Below are 21,069 nucleotides of genomic sequence, written 5' to 3'. Positions count from 1 at the left end.
TCCCGTGAGTTCCCAGCTTGCTGGAAACATGCGGAAGTGGTCGCGATACACAAACCAGGAAAAGACCCTCTATTCCCGCAGCACTACAGGCCGATTAGCCTCTTGCCAACACTCAGCAAGATCTATGAGCGCCTCCTGCTAAAACCCATACAAGAACATATTACCAGAGAGCAAATTCTGCCGGATTTCCAATTTGGATTCCGGCAGAACCACTCTGCCCCACAACAGGTCATGAGAATGGTTGAAGCAGCCACAGAGGGCTTCAACCACAGAGGCTACTGCGGGATAGTGCTACTAGACGTAGCCAAAGCCTTTGATTCAGTATGGCATAGAGGGCTACTCTACAAGTTGTACTCACAAGGGTTTCCAGGGAGCATTGTTCAGCTAATCAAGAGCTACCTCGCGAATAGGACTTTCTCCGTCAAAGTAGAAACTGCCACCTCCACCAGAAGGCGTATTCGTGCTGGGGTGCCACAGGGATCGGTCCTGGGGCCCGTATTGTACAGCTTGTACACTGCGGACACTCCGACGGCCCCCCTGGTGCACACCGCGCAGTACGCAGACGACACAGCCTTCTACACGAGAAATGCGAACAAGGACCTGGTCATTCGTAGGCTACAAGGGGTTTTAGACGACACAGAAACCTGGGCCCGTCGCTGGCGCATCACCATCAATTCGGAGAAGACGCAGGCAATGCTGATTACCCGCAGGCTCGGAAGGCGCGAACCTCCTCAACGTCCCCCCCTCCACCTCCACCTAAATGGAACCCAACTCCCCTGGCGCAGAACCGCCAAGTACCTTGGCGTAACCTTGGACTCTCGTCTTACGTGGAAACCCCACATAGACGAGGTCCACAGGAAGGCCTGCGCCAGAATGTCCATCCTATATCCTATCCTGAACACAACCAGCTCCCTTCCCTGCCCAGTAGCAGTAAATGTCTATCAGGCCCTGATCCGGCCAGTAATGGAGTATGCGTGCCCTGTCTGGGGATACGCGGCAAAGCAGCACCTGGACAAACTCCAGAGGCTGGAGAACCGCGCCCTCAGAAGGGCACTGCATCTACCACTCGGATTCCCCATAGACGACCTGCACGCCGCAGCCGAAATCCCACTCCTGAGAGAGCGTTTCCAGGATCTGGCAAGGGCCTTCTACGAGGGTTCTTCCAGATCCGAAAACGCACTCATCCACTCCCTAGGTCGGTATGACATGTCCCGCGATAAGCACAAGCGCCCTATGACGATCTTCGACGACTAAGTCGAAGAGAAAATCCCAACACCCAATCCATCATCCTGTTCCTTCCCATATAACACCAAACTTCTCGCCTACCTCAGGCAAGTACCAGACACACTCACAACAATCATCACAAATCACCGACACCAAAAACTATAGAAAAATCACACACACACGTTCACAGGGGAGTAAAAGCCGAAAGGCTACAGACTCCCCCTCACACTTCCCCAAAGAGGGGAAAGCAAAAGATGAGTGCAGGCAGGCAGCATCTCGACACTTCGCTTGAAGATGATGGGTACGAAACCCTTCGAAACGTTGCGAGAAGACGACGCCTTTACTCGGCTAATCACCCGAGAAGATTTCACGAATGGAATTCGCCGAGAAAGTCTCAAATCACTGTAGAAACTGATCCACAGCCCAATCTCGATGATCCTGCACAAGCTGCAGTCGTAACTGACAATATCGTCGTGTCAGTATGGTAACATACAGGGGTAATTTGCTGCTGAGCTTCGCGTTGAACAACGTGCTCTAAAGAAAGTGCTCCGGAACAGGCACGCCTGCATCAGCATTGTACATTAAGACCGTGACAACGTGGCGCTCGATAACCCGGCTGGCGCTTCATTCCGGCAAGTATCAGCAATTTTCCAGCCTTTTTAACATTGCGCGGTTGGCAGTACAGTCGGACGCTTTCGAGAAACATCGGAACAGCTCGGTGCGGTGCCTGGTCAGATGAGGCTACAGCTAATGCTTCAGAAGCCTTAAAGACTTCCGTGAAGTTCACTGAGAGCAGCCAGTAACACTGCGCTTCTGAAGGTGTGAATCTGCTCATCATACAAAATAATTTTGTCAGGAAAGAGCTCAACTCAAGAAACAATTTAGTGTTTCTGCAAAGTACCAGAGGGCTCAGAAGCAAAGTTTCAGCTAGTAGTAGATACCAGTCCAACACATTTCATGCTCTCGACAACGTCTTGTAACTGTGCTATTCCAAAACACAATGATTAAAATTTGACGGCAGCGAATTCTTTTTAACAATATTTATTAATTAGCTTGTTATTGATCTTTTCGAATTAACTGTGCTTATTTTATTTCCTAGCTGGAGACCAAAAAATTGTTTGTTTATTGAAATTCTCTGAAACATTGAGCGTTAAATTGATTTAACACAACAGTACAGTATACTATTTTTACTTCAATTTTATTTTTACTAAACAATAATGCATATTTTCAATTTTCTCCACTGTAATCTCTCGTGTTGTGTTTAATAAACAAATTACTTGTTTTTGTACGTTAAAACTACAGGTTTTGTTTCTATCTTTTTTGGAACCAGTTTTTTAAAAATGACGTTGATAATTCAGTATATTTGATAACCCGGCACTGCCAGATATCCGAGCATGGCAGATTGAATATCCTTCTGTACTCTCTCAACACATCTCTCACAGATCGTCGCCTACCCTGCATTACAGAGGGGTTAAGACTCCGACCTTCACGTTTTGTGAAGAGGCGTGGACATCAAATATCTTCACGCCTACTCGTAGTTTCGGCGTCCATCAATCCCTTTCCACATCTACTCACGAGAGTATGAAGCGAACAGAGTACCAACTTCACAGTTTCCAAGTTTGTCGTTCCCGGGAAATAGGCCGTAACAATTTTTCCGTTGTGAAAGACACTTCTCAGTGGATTTCTCCGTGTGCGGCCGTATCGCCCATAGCATGATTCCGCCGGCCGGAGTGGCCGAGCGGTTCTAGGCGCTACAGTCTGGAACCGCGCGACCGCTACGGTCGCAGGTTCGAATCCTGCCTCGGGCATGGATGTGTGTGATGTCCTTAGATTAGTTAGGTTTAAGTAGTTCTAAGTTCTAGGGGACTGATGACCTCACATGTTAAGTCCCATAGTGCTCAGAACCATTTGAACCTCAGCAGTTTGGTCCCATGGGAACTTACCCCCAAATTGTCACATGAACGTAATGTCTACATCTTCCGAATACAGATAGGCCTCAGTTATTCAATTCAGTAAACGTAGAGGATCGAATGAGTGATAAGGCTGTTAGAACGTCACTAAGAGAGTCAGTAGGCATGTTAAGAAAGATGCGACGGTATTTCTGTTACGAAGTGGACAAGAAAGAGATTTCAAATAACTTGGGAGCCAATATCAAAAAATTACCTCTGGGACTAAAAATGTCAAATATAAATGGACAAATAACACATCTGAATTCCAAAACAGTATTAACTCGACAAAAATGCAGTGGATCAAAAACATAAAAACAGACGTGTTTCGCAAACGACTCGGTGTTTGCAGTTTTCTCCATGTAGATGTGTTAAAATGTTAATTCATTCATTATCTGACTTGATCTCATTGCGTGCACGTCGTCCCTCACTTTATAACAGGTTTCTTCATAACCTGATAGCGATACTACTTACAATGCAGAAGACAGAAGAGAAAAGTGAAGTCGTTTACATTTGTGGAAAAAGTGGTACGAATGTCGACAATGGTATAAACTAACCTTTATGATCAGGGTGCCATCACACGCTGCTTTTCACTGGGTTATTCGATGATTCTCCATCAAGGGAACCGTATAACCACAAAAAAGAAGCCAGTAAAAGAATAGTTGCTGAAGAGGATAATGAAATTTCGATATTAGCTGCAGTGTATCATAATCCTCACATTAGACTTGACATTTTTCACAACTGGCCATTAAAACTGCTACACCAAGAAGATGACGTACTACAGACGCGAAATTTAACCGACAGGAAAAAGATGCTGTGATACGCAAATGATTAGCTTTTCAGAGCATTCACACAAGGTTGGCGCCGGTGGCGACACCTACAACGTGCTGACATGAGGAAAGTTTCCAACCGATTTCTCATAGACAAACAGCAGTTGACCGGCGTTGCCTGGTGAAACGTTGTTGTGATGCCTCGTGTAAGGAGGAGAAATGCGTACTATCACGTTTCCGACTTTGATAAAGGTCGGATTGTAGCCTATCGCGATTGCGGTTTATCGTATCGCGACATTGCTGCTCGCGTTGGTCGAGATCCAATGACTGTTAGCAGAATATGGAATCGGTGGGTTCAGGAGAATAATACGGAACGCCACGCTGGATCCCAACGGCCTCGTATCACTAGCAGTCGAGACGACAGGCATCTTATCCGCATGGCTGTAACGGATCGTGCACCCGCGTCTCGATCCCTGAATCAACAGATGCGGACGATTGCAAGACAACAACCATCTGTACGAACAGTTCGACGACGTTTGCAGCAGCAGGGACTATCAGCTCCGAGACCATGGCGGCGGTTACCCTTGACGCTGCATCACAGACAGGAGCGCCTGCGATGGTGTACTCCACGACGAACCTGGGTGCACGAATGGCAAAACGTCATTTTTTCGGATGAATCCAGGTTCTGTTTGGCGACATCGCGGTGAACGCACATTGGAAGCGTGTATTCGTTATCGCCATACCGGCGTGTCACTCGGCGTGATGGTATGGGGTGCCATTGGTTACACGTCTCGGTCACTTCTTGTTCGCATTGACGGCACTTTGAACAGTGGACGTTACATTTCAGATGTGTTACGACCTGTGGCTCTACCCTTCATTCGATCCCTGCGAAACCCTACATTTCAGCAGGATAATGCACGACCGCATGTTGCAGGTCCTGTACGGGCCTTTCTGGATACAGAAAATGTTCGACTGCTGCCCTGGCCAGCGCATTCTCGAGATCTCTCACCAATTGAAAACGTCTGGTGAATGGTGGCCGAGCAACTGGCTCTTCACAATACTCCAGTCACTACTCTTTATGAACTGTGGTATCGTGTTGAAGCTGCATGGGCAGCTGTACCTGTACACGCCATCCAAGCCCTGTTTGACTCAAAGCCCTGGCGTATCAAGGCCGTTATTACGGCCAGAGGTGGTTGTTCTGGGTACTGATTTCTCAGGATCTATGCACTCAAATTGCGTGAAAATGTAATCACATGTCAGTTCTAGTATAATATATTAGTCCAATGAATACCCGTTTATCATCTGCATTTCTTCTTGATGTAGCAACTTTAATAGCCAGTAGTGTAAGTCGTGAATCGGGGATTAGAACACTGTTTGCCGAATTCTGGAACCTAGAAGTATCGTTCCTTGCAACAGAAACTTCGTGGCAATGATTTCCAAACTGAGTAACATTTTCAGGCGTGTTTTCAACAAATACATAGAGACCTCAATTTCTTGACGAGTTGACCTTCACGAACCATGATATGATTAACTAACACAACATGCGCCACTGGAATGTGGAAAACTCACACTGGTTACGCCAAGTTGAACATTAAGGTCAGTGGAATGTTAGCGTTTGGTGTGGAATAATTGGTGACAAAGCGATTGGTCCATTCTTTATCGATTACACTTGAAATGGTATAGTTTTTTGGAGGACGATCTTGCGGCATTTCTTGCAGACCTTCCCTTGGAATTTCGACAAACAATGTGGTTCATCGTGATGCTTGTCCAGCAGATTAATCTGTAGCAGCATTGGCAGTATTAGATCACTTGTACAATCGTCGATGGATAGGAAGAAGCGGTCAAGTGTTTTAGCCCTCAAGATCACCAGATCTTTCTTCCCTCGACTTTTGTTTCTGGGGTAACGTGACGAGTGAAGTTCGTATGAAGTGCCAACAATGCGATATAACATTACTCAGCGTATCATCAATGCATGTCAGCAGATTACACTCGAAACGCTTCTCAGTTGAATCGTTTCATGTACAAATAAACAAGTGTATCGAAGTGGAGCCACATTTTTGAGCATTTATTGTGGAATATTCTTTCAAATAAGCATCCCGTTGGTGAGAGGTAAGTGTACACACTTCAAACAAGCTTATTTTCGCTGTTACTGAAAACGTCTGGTTCTCTTTTTTGATTCCGTGCTTTTTTGTCGAGATAACACCGTTTTTCCAGTTCACTTCTGTTATTTGTGGACTACAACACTTTTGTCAAGCAACGACAAAAGTTTTACATACAAATGTTTAGTACTTTTTCTCATAGACTCCGGATCTACAATAAAAATGGGAAGTTCGTATTTAAGATTTCAAACTTGCCCCTTTCGCCCTCCCCCCCCCCCCTCCTCCCCCACCACTCTGTGGTTGTGACAGGAATGTCAACATTGGTATCACCGGATACCATTTTTAAACATACTGAACATGTATTTTTGCGTTTTGTAATTCTTGTGTAGTTTGAGATATTTCGTTGTCTGAAAATAAAAAAACTCACCGTGTATGCGGATAATGTCTGCAAAACGTGTTGCGAACAGAATTTGTAATGAAGACGCAATATATTAAAACTCCGGGTTGAGTGTTTCTTCAATTCGGAACTATATCGGGCAGTTCGTGCTTCTACATACGAACATTAGCCGTCCCATCACATTTCCTTGGGGTACACCTTTATCTGATTTCTCTTCCGACTGTCTGCTCGTTAAGGATGGCGTAATGAGTTTTATCTGCTATGTGAATTTCTTCCTTTCTCGGTTTTTCCTAATCGGATGTTTTGTTTTTACGTGATAATGTATTGTTTCAAAGTTTTCAGGAAGTCAAGAAACAGGGCAGCAATTTGAGATCGAACGTCTACCGGCCTCTGGTTCTTGTAAACATAAAGCTCAAGCTGACTTTCAGACATATGTTAACTGCAGCGTTCGCGTTGATTTCTACAGAGGAAGTGCTCGGTCTTAAATAAGTCACCACACATGACCACGAAATATGTTTCCTAAAGAACAAATAGTTATCAGTCAAATTCTTCTAATCAAAATATCCACGGGTGTGCTGCCGGTCTATAGTGTCCAACGGGCACAATATTTCGGCGATCATACATGTCGCCATCATCAGGTGAACTGACGGACTGAGCTCCTGTGAACGTGCCGGCACGGAGATCCGTACGCTATGGGTGCTCAGAGGGAACTGGGTTCGGTCGCGGCGGCGGCCGATTTAAATACCCTCCGCCCGCGGCGCGCTCCCTCCGCCGTCCGCGCCCCGGGCCACGGTCGCGCGGTGGAACTGATTGCGACGGCGTCTGAGATGACGTCGGTGTGATGGCTCTGTCCGCCGTGGCCGTCACAACTATACTTTTGCTCGATTTACTTGTGATTAACCCAATCGCTGGTTCCCAAGCATTGCTAAGATTATAGCCACAGTCACGGTTTATGAGGTCGTCATTCGTGCGAATTTCGATGGCTCTCTAACAACGCTGTCCCAGTATCTCGACGTCTGTACCAGAATCCTCGTGCGGTCATACTCCATGGCGTGATTTTCCGACAAACAATGTTCAGCGACCGCCGACTTGCTCGGATACATCAGTCGAGTGTGCCTCTGGTGTTCACGGCATCGATCCTCGACGGTACGCATCGTCTGACCAATATACGACTTGCCACATTGACACGGAATCTGGTACACGCCGGCCTTCCTCAAACCGAGGTCATCTTTGGCGCTCCCCACCAGTGCACGAGTTTTATTTGGAGGACAAAACACAGTTGTGACCCGGTGTTTCTTCAGAATGCGGGCGATTTTCCCCGAGAGTGCGCCTGTGTATGGAATAAATGCAGTGCCTACCTCCTCCCTCGTGACTTCATCCATCTCAACAGGTTGTACTGCAGCGCCAAAGATGACCTCGGTTTGAGGAAGGCCGGCGTGTACCAGATTCCGTGTCAATGTGGCAAGTCGTATATTGGTCAGACGATGCGTACCGTCGAGGATCGATGTCGTGAACACCAGAGGCACACTCGACTGATGTATCCGAGCAAGTCGGCGGTCGCTGAACATTGTTTGTCGGAAAATCACGCCATGGAGTATGACCGCAGGAGGATTCTGGTACAGACGTCGAGATACTGGGACAGCGTTGTTAGAGAGGCCATCGAAATTCGCACGAATGACGACCTCATAAGCCGTGACTGTGGCTATAATCTTAGCAATGCTTGGGAACCAGCGATTGGGTTAATCACAAGTAAATCGAGCAAACGTATAGTTGTAACGGCCACGGCGGACAGAGCCATCACACCGACGTCGTCTCAGACGCCGTCGCAATCAGTTCCACCGCGCGACCGTGGCCCGGGGCGCGGACGGCGGAGGGAGCGCGCCGCGGGCGGAGGGTATTTAAATCGGCCGCCGCCGCGACCGAACCCAGTTCCCTCTGAGCACCCATAGCGTACGGATCTCCGTGCCGGCACGTTCACAGGAGCTCAGTCCGTCAGTTCACCTGATGATGGCGACATGTATGATCGCCGAAATATTGTGCCCGTTGAACACTATAGACCGGCAGCACACTCGTGGATATTTTGATTATCAAATACGCCGGGAGAAACTCAAGAATCAGTCAAATTCTTCTGTCTGTGTAGTTAGGTTGTATGCAGCTCTTACGTCTCCTCCGCAGTGTTTCCAACTGAGCAGAGTTTAAATTATTTCTAGAATTTCAGATATTTTGTGTCACTTTGCACAACACCAAATATACCAGACAGTAATTCTTTGGATGGTGTCTCATAAAGGAATCAACAAGCGATGTGTGTTCGTAGATGGTATATATGTAAAGTGTTTGTTACGTTTCCTGTCAAAAAATAAAGTAATCACACTACATTCCAACGTAAGAGTACAATGCATATGTCACCATATGGAAACTCGTAAAGCTCAGGAGCCTGCCTTCGCCCATGGATTACAGTGCTATTGGCAGTTGGATTATTTCGGCAGAACTCATAATTAATTAGGTCACACCACGTTTGGATATTAAATCGTAACGTTCGTTTTAGCAGTTACCGGCGGGATCATCAGCACCTTCTTCCGCTTCTGGCTACCTGGAGTATGGCTGTTAGCTGTCTGTGCACTGAATAGCAAGCAGCTAGATGCTACCTGGAAAACTGTTTCTGGCGCACGCGAGATGCCAGATTTGCGCATGCACAGAGCTGAACTGGAGTGGGGGTAAATCCACATGACCTATGTTAACGTTTCGTTATACTGGTGTTTTCTGTTTTACTCAGTGTACAGCTCTCACGACAAATGGAACTTTTATGGCAAGGAGCTACCAAATAAATTAAAATACATTCACATGACTGTGGAAAACTAAAATAATATGCTATTAGTTTCAGTTTTCTGATTTGATCTGATTTCCACGTTATTAGCAGCATTAATCCTCTTGCACAACATTGAAGTTAGTTCTGTTGGTTTGCTAAAGATATTTGGCTATTATTAATCAGCTAAAATGTAAATTTCGTGTGACGAGGCCCTCCCGTCGTATAGACCGTTCGCCGTGTGCAAGTCTTTCGATTTGACGCCTCTTCGGCGACTTGCGCGTCGGTGGGAATGAAATGATGATGATTAGGACAACACAACACCCAGTCCCTGACCGGAGAAAATCTCCGACCCAGCCGGGAATCGAACGCGGGCCCTTGGGATTGGCATCCATCGCGTTGACCACTTTTTTTTTTGTTCTCATTTTGTTCGATATTGTTCGTTGTATTTGTTCGGTGCGGATGTCCAATGACAGCCGTTCAAGTTCAGTGTTGTGCCGTTGACTCATTTGTTTTTTGTTTTTTTTTATCCCTCTGACCGAACACGCTGAGCTACCGTGCCAGCAAAACCACTCAGCTACCGGGGGCGGACATTAATCAGCTGAAGTGAACTGTTCTCTTCCGCTCAGGCAGTGAATTTATTTGAAACACAATGTTTCGTTCCATGCTATTGGCTAATTTCAATCGTTCGCTCAATTTCAGGTGCACATTTTCATTTTCTCGTGAGTACAGCATTAACAGAGTGCATATTATGCCACAATAAACAACCAAGCATGAGATAATACTCCAACAAAATTGGCATCCCAGAAACCACCATGAAAAGCTTAATGCCAGGTACTTTAGTGTGAATCTGAATATACCAAAGTGTACTTTAAGCCAAATTATGCTTTTTACTGTGCTTTACGAAATTCTGTTTGCTTTGCTAAATACTTTTGGTGTATTCTCCGATGCTTTGTTTCTTTTATCTGTTAATGCTATAACTACGAACATTCGTTAATTTTCACTTGTCGGTGACTAAGCAGGCGAAATTGGTCAGTAGTATGGAATAAAAAATTTCGATTCAAATATATTATTAGCTTTAGCTGAATAAGTGCTCTTTTTACACGTCGTCCTTCAGCGAAACACAATAGTTTCCGATCACAAGACACGTTTCGAAGCTTGTCTGGTATCTCCTCTACGCTTCACGTTATTTCTTAATTCTTTTTGTATACGTTTTAAATCAACAGAATGTCATTCTTTGGTAAATAATCGACTGGCAGCGTATCATGTTTTATCATTGTAATACATTTTCGTTGGTTGATATGTATGATATATTAGGTGAACAGTTTTTACACTTTCAGGCACGTCACTTTCACCTTGGTTTCGTTAATCACACTAATAAAGGAAAGTAAAAACTTTAGAACATATATTCTAACAGTTATTTCTGTTACTGCTCTGCATAATTGACTGACGTATAGGAATACAGAAAGTTCAGTGGAGCATCAAATTAACTTCAGCTTAAAACTACGTAGAAAAATTTCCCTAAACTTTAATATCTAAGAACAGGAATTAAGAATGCTTTAGTGCGTAACACTTTAATACCAGAAACTGATACTGCACTATGTCTTTTTTAATAGATAATACATGTTGCGGTTGCTCTCGCCAGCTATCTCAGGCATTGGTCTCACTCAGAAAAGAGCAATGAACAGCACAAAGCCTATGTATACGGAAAACCTCTTTTCCACGTATTCACCTATTTCCCATCTTAGCAGTGTCTGTATATTATGATCATCTAATTCTGCTGGAAGTAATAACTAAAAAATTAAATGTCCATAATCAAAGTACACAACATAAAAGAATCGCTTTGTTCATACAACAGAAACCTTGATTTTATATATATATAGTCCTTTTCATCAAGAAATTCAAATATAAAATACGGGTTAAACTTTTCAGCTCTGCTGGAAGAGTGTACTTACTGTAAGTGCTTTCTGGAGGTATATTATCACTATTGTAAGCGCAAGCGTAGGTTAAAAGTAGATTGATTCGGACTGTGAGCAGTGATAGAGAGACACCAATGTCACATTTCCAGACTTTAACTACATAAAGTTACACCATAATTGTGAAGAGTCTTCCTTCGTAACCAGTATGTAATACGATAATTGCCAGACATGTCATTTTAGTTTTAGAACGGCGGAAACCAACGGGGAGTACAATTAAATTTTACGTTGAAAACTAGTGCCACAGGTGATCAATCTACGGAATTCCAAGCAGAAGCAGGACAGGAAGCGTTTAAGCTGCGCTGACACCGAGCACAGGATGCATACATCATTATGGTTGCGCATGTGAAGAAATCACTGTTCCCTGGCGCTTTAAGATAGCCCTCTGGCTGCTGCTCAAACCACTTGACAAAAAACCATAATGTCTTATTTGACTTAGGTACCGGTAGTTCTAATGATTCTTTCGTGAAGTCATACTTCGGATGTACTCCTGTTTATTATTATTGCACCACATCCTACATTTAATCGCAGTTAAGCCATAAATTTATTTGATGAATTTTATATAAATAGTCGACACCAGCATAAACCGCAAAATTTGTCATCGAATCATTTACCCTAATTCTTCCTCGAATGTGTTCCTGACGGGTTCTGGCCATGCCCTGCCCCATTGCCGTTTGCCTTTGTCTATCGACGTTGCACGCCTTCTGCATCGACAGAATATGTGGTGGAAGATAAATCAGGAGATGTAACGGAATAAGATAAAATTCAAGTTTTTGGTAGACATGACATATGTGTGTGAAGCCATTAAATCTTATCCCTTGTTGGGAAGGGTAAGGGAAATAACTGACACCTTAAAAGTTCCTAGCTTTACCCCACCTTCCGCCCCCCCCCCCCTCCATTCCCCCCCTCCCCTCCGTCCCCCTGAGGTTTGTGGCTGGTCTTCGGGCTAACAACCCTACACCTGAAAAGTTTAATGAAGTTAAAATTCAACAAATCAGTCTCGAATATCAGACAGATTAACTGGAACAAATGAAGCCAGAAAAATGATAAAAAATTTCATCATAGCTACCTGAAAGTCGATATCCTCAACCGTCCCGGGGCTACTGCGTTGGTAGCATCAGAGATAACACATAAGATAGATGCAGCAACATTACAGGAAATCAGCCGGAATCGGCGATGCGGTATGCAGATACAGTGTGACAATTACTTAACTATATGAAAAAGAACGTAAATTAGTTACTAACTACGGCATGCACACACTTTATTGCACGCTTATATGTAAACGTCACTACATATATTCGGATTTAAGTTATGACTAGTTCGATATGCCTCCCATCATTGGCGACCATGCGGCGCAGGCGAATAGAGAAATTGTTCATGACCCGCTGAACATCGATGCTGTCAATGACCTCCTGAATGGCAGTTTTCAGCTCAGAAATGGTTTTGGGTTTATTACTGTACACCATGTATTTAATATAGTCCCACAAAAAGGAGTCGCATGTGTTCAGATTAGGAGAATATGGCGGCCTATCGAGACCCATGCCAGTGGCCTCTGTGTACCCCAGAACCAGAATTCGGTCCCCAAAGTGCTCATTCAGAACGTCAAACATTCTCCTGCTTCGATTGGATTGAGCTCCGTCTTGCATAAACCACATATTGTCGAAATCAGGGTCACTTTGGATAATGGGAATAAAATAATCTTCCGAAACCTTCACGTATCGTTCAGTAGTCAACGTGCCAGCGAGAAATATCGCACAGATTATTCCGTGACTGGACATTGCACACCACACAGTCACTCGTTGAGGATGAAAAGCCTTCTCGAACGACAACTAAGAAGCTTAAAAACTATTGTGCAGGTGAGCTTGAACAGTAGGAACAACGTACAGCAACATAACAAAAGTAAAACTTCAATTATATCGCTGCTATCACTGAGGCAGACCTCGATATTATCTCCTTTCCCCTAATAGAAGGCTTTCGGCGTGGGAATTAGGCTTCCATCGGTGTCGGCGTGCGTTACACCCTATGTCGACAACTTCACTACATCGTATATACTCTGACGGAAAAGGAAAGCGTTTCACCGTAAACACTTAAACCAAACGCTACAAAATTGACACTCCAGTATTTCCATCCGTGTGCGATATGTTGATTAAAATTTTGTTGTTATGCGAGCTGAGTGTCACCACAGAAAAAAACCCATGACGACAGATGAAGAAAGGTGTGGTCCCACGATGGCTACAGCTATATCTAACTTTAATGGAACTTTTCAGTTGGAGATGATAACATGCCCAGAGGACGTGCACGTGCAGCTTATCACCATTTTCCGGACTTTGGGAAAGGTCGAATTAGCGGCATGAGCAACATGGGAGCGTCATACCGAGAGATCGCACAGACAGCTGGCTGTAGTGCAATGACTGCAAAACCAGTGGTAACGAGATGGACTCAGGACAAGTGTGTGATCTGAAGAGGAGGCATGTGTCCTTCTAGAAGGGCTACAACGCGAAATGATTAAATAACTGTTCGACTGGTCCCGACAGAAAAGACGGATCACAATAACTGAAAGCTGGACAGAGGTTACCGGTACGTGAAGAGTGCCACCACGAATCTTGCGAAACAGATTCCTGGACGCTTGATTGAACTATCGGAGTGACACACGTTGTTTACCACTGGCACTACACCACAGCATGGCGCAGAGTCAGTTAGCTGGAGCAAAGAGTGACAGTCGTGTTTTGAAATGAGTCACGCTACTGTTTGTGGCTATCAGAAGGACATCAACGTGTCCGTAGACGATTTTCTGTAAGGTTACTGGAAGCACTAATACCTGAGAACCATATCTATACTCGTACAAGTCCTGCAAGACTGTTGTTTGTTACTGATGGGTATGACAGTAGGACTGGTTTGTAAATGTTCAATGGAGCTGAATGCTCGTCGAATGTGGCAAGAATAGAAAACCATATTATCATAGCCTTCATGACCAAGGTACCAAATTGCATACATTCGGCACGATGATGAAAGATCCATAGAACATGTCTCTAATGCGATAAGAAGACATATACTTTCATAGAAGATTCCACTCAGCCATCGTCATGAACTGTCGCACCATGCATTGGAGATAAGAGAAGAATTTCCATAAAATGACAACAAATGGAGGCTGCTTTGTTTGGTGTCACAACGAATGCAAGAGTTTATTGGTGTCTGAGGGAGGGGAGCGTGGCGGATCACATCACATATTGATCATGATGTACATCAGCTCCTAACTGAGTGGATGTTTGATATGTTATGTGATGAACATCTTCACCAAATTTAATACAAGGTTAGTCTTAACAAAGAAATGAGACATTTTTTTTCTTCAAATGAATATTCACTTTTTCAACATAATCTCTTTGTAAGTCTATACACTGCGCCCAGCGATCAACACATCTCTTTAAACCGTCCAAATAATAGTTAATGTCTTTCTCTGCAAAATAGTTGTTTACGACGATGACGGTGTCTTTATTCGATGAAAATTTTTGTCCTCCGAGCTCAGTTTTTAACCAAAGGAACAAAAGCACGTCGCTTGGGGCTAGATCTGGTGATTAAGAGAGGTGGTCAAGCAGCTGAAACCGTAGGTCGTGGATTTTGGCCATGTGAGGTGTGAGACGGCGCAGAGTGAACAATCGTGTCACCTAGCTTGCGGTCAGCTTTCTCATCCCTACATTTCCGATCAATATGTGACAAACACATTCTTCAGATACGCTCATAGCCTCTGCTACCTCTCTCACTTAGGTTCTGTAGCACCATTTGATGAATATGGGCAATGTTGTCGTCAATGGTTGCAGTTCCTTTAAGTTTCGAACGTTCGTCACCCAATCGAGTATTGCCACTTTGAAGGTCAGCTGTACAAAGTTTCACGCAGGTAAATGACAGTGCAGAGTCCTCGTAAACTGCGCTCAACTATCGTTTATTTGCATAGGCTTATTGCTTTCAAAAACAAAAATCTAATGACAGCTCGATACTCGATTTAGTCTATGTCCATAAAAACACGCGGGTCAACTCACTAAAATGAGCCACCCAACTGCGTGCCCAAACTGGCTGAAATTATTATGAGTGCCTTACTAGGCATGTGTAAATAAATCCGCCAACTTTTGTTGGGGTATTGAGGTCGGAAACTTTTCAAACCACCCCCTAAATATCGGACTTGTATTTCACTTTTCATTTCCTTCAGTGTATAAAAAATATGACAGAACTAAAAATAAAGATGCCATTGCTTAAATATATCATATCTCGTACTACTGCAATCGAGCCCGGTGCAACATATACTAAATCGAGTGAGAGCACCATTGAGGTCCGTGGCAACCATGACGTACATGGTCTCAAAACTCTGATAACTTGGACTGGATGCTTACACTGTACGTTTGACAGGCTTCCCGGTTGATGTCGCTAATTGTTACTAATTCAGTGCCGCTCAAATCGGATTCGCTCTGATTGCTCGTAGTTTCACAGGAACAGATATTGTGGAGTAGTGTTCCGTCGGAGTCGTCAGGCGATGTGACGACCTGTTTGCATAAATAACCACGAAACTTCGCAGAGCGCCGTCGCTTGGTCCAAAAGACTTGCCTCAAGCCAGTAAAAGTTTCTTAAGACTTTAAGAATCGGAATACATTTAAAGCGCCAACTGCAAAGTACTCTCCGTAAAAGAAATCCTGCATACGTTGAGTCTCAAGGCTCTTATCCGCTTTCGGATTTCGTTAACTCTCTCTCTCTCTCTCTCTCTCTCTCTCTCTCTGTCTCTCTGTCTCCTTCTCCTTATCTGTCTGTCCCCTGTATTTCATGTATTCAAGGTCGGAAAGGGGATGCATGTTTACGCTTGTATTTGCTGTTTTTGTACAACTCGTCGGAGACTACCTCGCTGCACAGCGAGACCTCGTAATCAGGCGAGTTAAAGTGTCTTCATGTGAATCAGTGTGCAAACCCTAAAAGTACGCTACACCTCTATAACGTCCTTATTCCTTGTATGTCTACTGCGAACTGTCTGCAAATGCCACGCTTAGTGTTTCGAAATTACCCGCACAATTTAATACGTCTCCGTGAATGTTTGTTTGCTGTGAAATATAACAGATATGACTCAATATTTGCTGTATATAAAAAAATGTTCAAACGTGTGTGAAATCTTATGGGACTTAACTGCTAAGGTCATCAGTCCCTAAGCTTACACACTACTTAACCTAAATTATCATAAGGACAAACATACACACCCATGCCCGAGGGAGGACTCGAACCTCCGCCGGGACCAGCTGCACAGTCCATGACTGCTGTATATAAAAAGGAGTGAACACAATAGACATGCCTTTCACAGCGAACAAAAACAAATTTTACTGGAAATGGACTGTATTAAGCGATACCTTTTAATGTGGTAATTATATGCAAAAGAGTTATAGTGGAGAGGACGAATGCCGTACGAATTCTTACTGTCCACATGTGTAAGAAAACACTTGAAGAATAGTGTATGCTTTTGCAATATCGAGACGTTTGTTAACCTGGATTACAGCTCATTGTGAAGCAATTCATTAATGAGCTCCCTGAGTTCCAATATTGTGAGTGCTGCATGAAACTGACAACATAGTGACCTGAAAACGAGTATTCATATACAAGGCAATTAAATAACTTGGATTGGTGCCACATTACTTCTATAAAAATGAGCCTTCCGATTTACATACATGCAGTCAAATTAATGTCGAGTTTATAGCGAACACCCGTACAACCCTAAATCAGATAATTATTGACGGGAAGTAACTTTCGAATTGGGAAGCAGTGTGCATTCGACAGTACAAATAGCATTACTACTACGTAACATTGTCCAGTAATCGGTAAATAATTACGCACATCATGTAATAGCGTATTTTTCTGTCTGTCATAGATAGAATCACGTGATTACTGTGAACTGCATTGAAACAGGTGATGTGTGTACACTGAGTATCTAACTGGGGATACAGGGGAACGTAAAGCATTAATTTTCTACCTCAATTTCAGGCACAGAGAGTGACACTTTTTTTTCACAGTTTCCATTAACGATACTCTCTAACATATAAAGTTATAAGACACAGCAGTGTTTTACACTTAACGGCATATACATTGGATGGCATTCCCGCATACTGTAGCTTATTATATTATTATGTCTGAAATCGCAGATTCATCTAGTACAAATGTTGTAATTCGATACACATCGTTAACAATATTATCACAGAAGTAGTCTGTGATGGAGGAGAGGAAATATGAAACAGCTCTGAGCACACTCTGGTAGTCTATAAGCCGCTTAATGAAACAAAGAAACTCATTTCCCGGTGCTGGTTAGAACAGCAGAATCAGAAGAGCACCCAGAAACTAAAAGACGGCAATAAAATGAGAAATTTGAGAATGAGCTTATTTAATTAGCTGCTTGAAATGAAATTACTCCCTTGAGTAAGCACTCGAGTTATTAATACGGACGAACAACATTCAAGTTAAGCTGCTTTCGATAATCAGGGATCCGTAAATGACGCCAGGAAAATGAATAACTAATTTCTGTAGTTCGATTTATACACAATTTCCAGGTAGAACTCAGTCTACAAATGTCCGTCGGCGGACTTACAGACCAAACGAGACGACTCCAGCAAGCAAGAAGCCACAGCACAGTCTATAGGAAAACGACGCAACGCGCTTGGAGGCAGTACACAGTATACGACTTCAACATACACAAAACTATTCAGGTTTTGTGTTGTCTTGTGCTACAGATATTTCTAAAGAATGAAATTTCTTGAGGGGTTCTGCAATTTTAAATGCCTCCATTTACCTCAAAAACATACGCATTTCTGCAGCCAGGTTATAACACCGGAATCTGTGTAACTGACATATAATCGCTGCCGTTGGATGTCAAATTCAGCAGCCTGAAGGAAATTTGAACACGAATTTTTGCACTCACAAGTCCCTCAGGAATGTAAATTGTTTTCCGTAGTAGTGTCACAAGCCATTGCATGTTCCTATTTGACTGTCCGATTGCTCCAAATGACCCTTATCCTAACTCACGTGTCGTCCTTGCACAGAAAATCACTTTCCCTCCACTCGCACGCTGCGATATCGTCGAGATTAAAACAATGATCCAAAAAGCGTAGAATAAATATCTTTTATTTTCGTCTATAATCACAAAACATTTTGATCCTTAGACTAGCGGTTTCCATCAACGATAACCGTGTTCATAACTGCATCAAAACATGGGAAAATCTAATACGAGTATTGGAGAATCTAAATCTTACAACAACAAAATATACCATAACGAAAAATATTCTTTCATTCATGTGAAAAACATTAACTTAAAATATGACGAATCATATCTGTTTTGAAACATATCCCAGTATAATGAGGCCATAATGTTATCGTCTAAAGATACAAACAAAATCAGCTTAGCATCGTCGCATATTTAACATTTGATGTAAAATAACTTTTGAGATCTTATAATCTCAATAGTTTTTTACCCAGTGTACTTCTCACTTTATCTAATATTGTTCAGTTGTACAGGTCACGAATATATGTTGTCCTACAATAGCGACATCTAACGAGCTTAAGCTAGAAACATAACCGCGCGGTCTCAGGCGCCTTGCCACGGTTCGCGCGGCTCCCCCCATCGGCGGTTCGAGTCCTCCCTTGGGTGTGTGTGTGTGTGTGTGTGTGTGTGTGTGTGTGTTTCGTCTTTAGCGTAAGTTAGTCTAAGTTAGATTAAGTAGTGTGTAAGCCTAGGGACCGATGTCCTCAGCAGGTTGGTCCCATAGGAACTTACCACAAATTTCCAAATTTCCTCAAACATACTTTGGGGCTGTACTTCAGTTTGTTACGAACAATATCGTTGCAACAGGGTGACTCCGCCGACACTGTGGCCTAGTTAACACCGCATTTTAAATTTGTGTGACGATGCTAAGCTGTTTTTGTTTGTATTTTTAGACGATGCCACCATGGCTTCATTATATTAGGTCATCACTGAAAACGGGTAGCCCTCGTCATATTTTAAGGCCTACTTCCCACGTGTATGAAAGTAAATTTTTCATAATATTATTTTATTGTTTTAAGGTCTACTGTCCAGATTGACTAGATTTTCACAAGTTTTGCTGAAGATCTGAAGACGGTCAGCGCTCACCGAAACCGGTAGACTGAGGACCAAAAAGTTCTGTGAGCATAGATGGAAACAAAAGAAATTTATCCTACAAAGAATATTACCATGCTCCCTCAACATAGACGGACATGTGCATAAGGTGAGACACGTTATAAATCCTAAGGAAAAGATTGCATGAGGATGGCGAGGTGTGGCCTAATCCGTGGTGCCCACGTGTTGCCTCCGTTGTTCCCAACTACGCTGGGAAGTCCTTGCACATCCTTCATACAGGCCCTAATCACTTTTTTTTAACCCCGAAGAAAGATATTCGCGGCCATCGATTTGCTTCGGCCGAAGAGGCGCACCTTATACATAAATTCTGGGTAAGCTAGTCTGTCTCTTTTGTACAGAATCCCTTTGAGAAGCAAGTAGCTAATACAAAAATAGGTAACACCATCAGGCGGGAATAAGTTGCCGCAAACTCAGTGTAGTTATACTGTATGTTCCAGGAGGAATGGTTCGTGTTCAGGGATATGACAGGAACGACCATTCGAAGCAGAGAAGTCTAATACTCATTGGTTCTAAAACAAATATCGTAAGAGCTATGAGCACTTCATCTTCGATACTACGAAACAAATATCTTCTACTGCAAGGCCTTTGCTTTCCGCGTTTTGAGAGGAGGTAGCATAGACCAAAACAAGAATAGAAGTCTGATAAAAACGGACTCTAAAATGCATACCGTGAAACTATCAGCACTTGTTCAGTAGAAGAGACGTGTTTCACAGTAGCGAAGATGTCCAAGTGCTCATAGCTCTTAATGTATGCATTTTAGAGCCGATGTTTGCCAGAGCTTTTTCCTTGGAATGGCGTTCCTGTCCTGTCGCTGGATATCTATTATTCCTCCTTGCACACTGTTATGTCCTCTTTTCGTCTTGGGGTGCCGGTAATTTCTCTTTTCCGTGAAACAAAAGACTTAATTCCATATGACATGAAATGAGACAGTCCTGATTTCGATTAGAACTACTGAAAGCCATACAAAAAACATGACGCTAGAATAAAAAGCTCTAGCCCAGATAACTTGAATCCTCTTCAAAAGCGACGATAATCAAGCCTTCCCGGAAAAGAGAAATAACCAGCACCCCCTAAGACGAAAAGAGCACATACAGAGTGCCCAAGGAGGACTGGTAGATATTCAGGGACATGACAGGAAAAAGCTCTAGCAAACATGGGCTCTGAAGTGCATACCTTAAAATGTTTGTTTACGTTTAATATCGTCTGCTTTCTCTTCACATACCAGCTACCTATGTAAATATATCTCTTTGATAAATATGTAGGACAGAACTTGATAATGTGAAACGCGCGGAGCATCATTCAAACTAATGGTTTAATAACTGTGAGCAAAATTTATAAAGAAAGTATATTGCGTATCTGTCAGATAAGATACATAGGCGAACACACAAATCAGCGTGTTTGCTTTATAGTAAAGTCACCAGAATAATACAGCGGCTCCTACATGGTAAACATCATATTTGAGATGCCACAAAAATGGTTCAAATGGCTCTGAGCACTATGGGACTTAACATCTATGGTCATCAGTCCCCTAAAACTTAGAACTACTTAAACCTAACTAACCTAAGGACAGCACACAACACCCAGCCATCACGAGGCAGAGAAAATCCCTGACCCCGCCGGGAATCGAACCCGGGAACCCGGGCGTGGGAAGCGAGAACGCTACCACACGACCACGAGATGCGGTGAG

Source organism: Schistocerca piceifrons, chromosome 1, assembly GCF_021461385.2.
Source record: "Schistocerca piceifrons isolate TAMUIC-IGC-003096 chromosome 1, iqSchPice1.1, whole genome shotgun sequence".
Lineage (NCBI taxonomy): Eukaryota > Metazoa > Arthropoda > Insecta > Orthoptera > Acrididae > Schistocerca > Schistocerca piceifrons.
Note: the sequence above shows the minus strand (reverse complement) of the source record.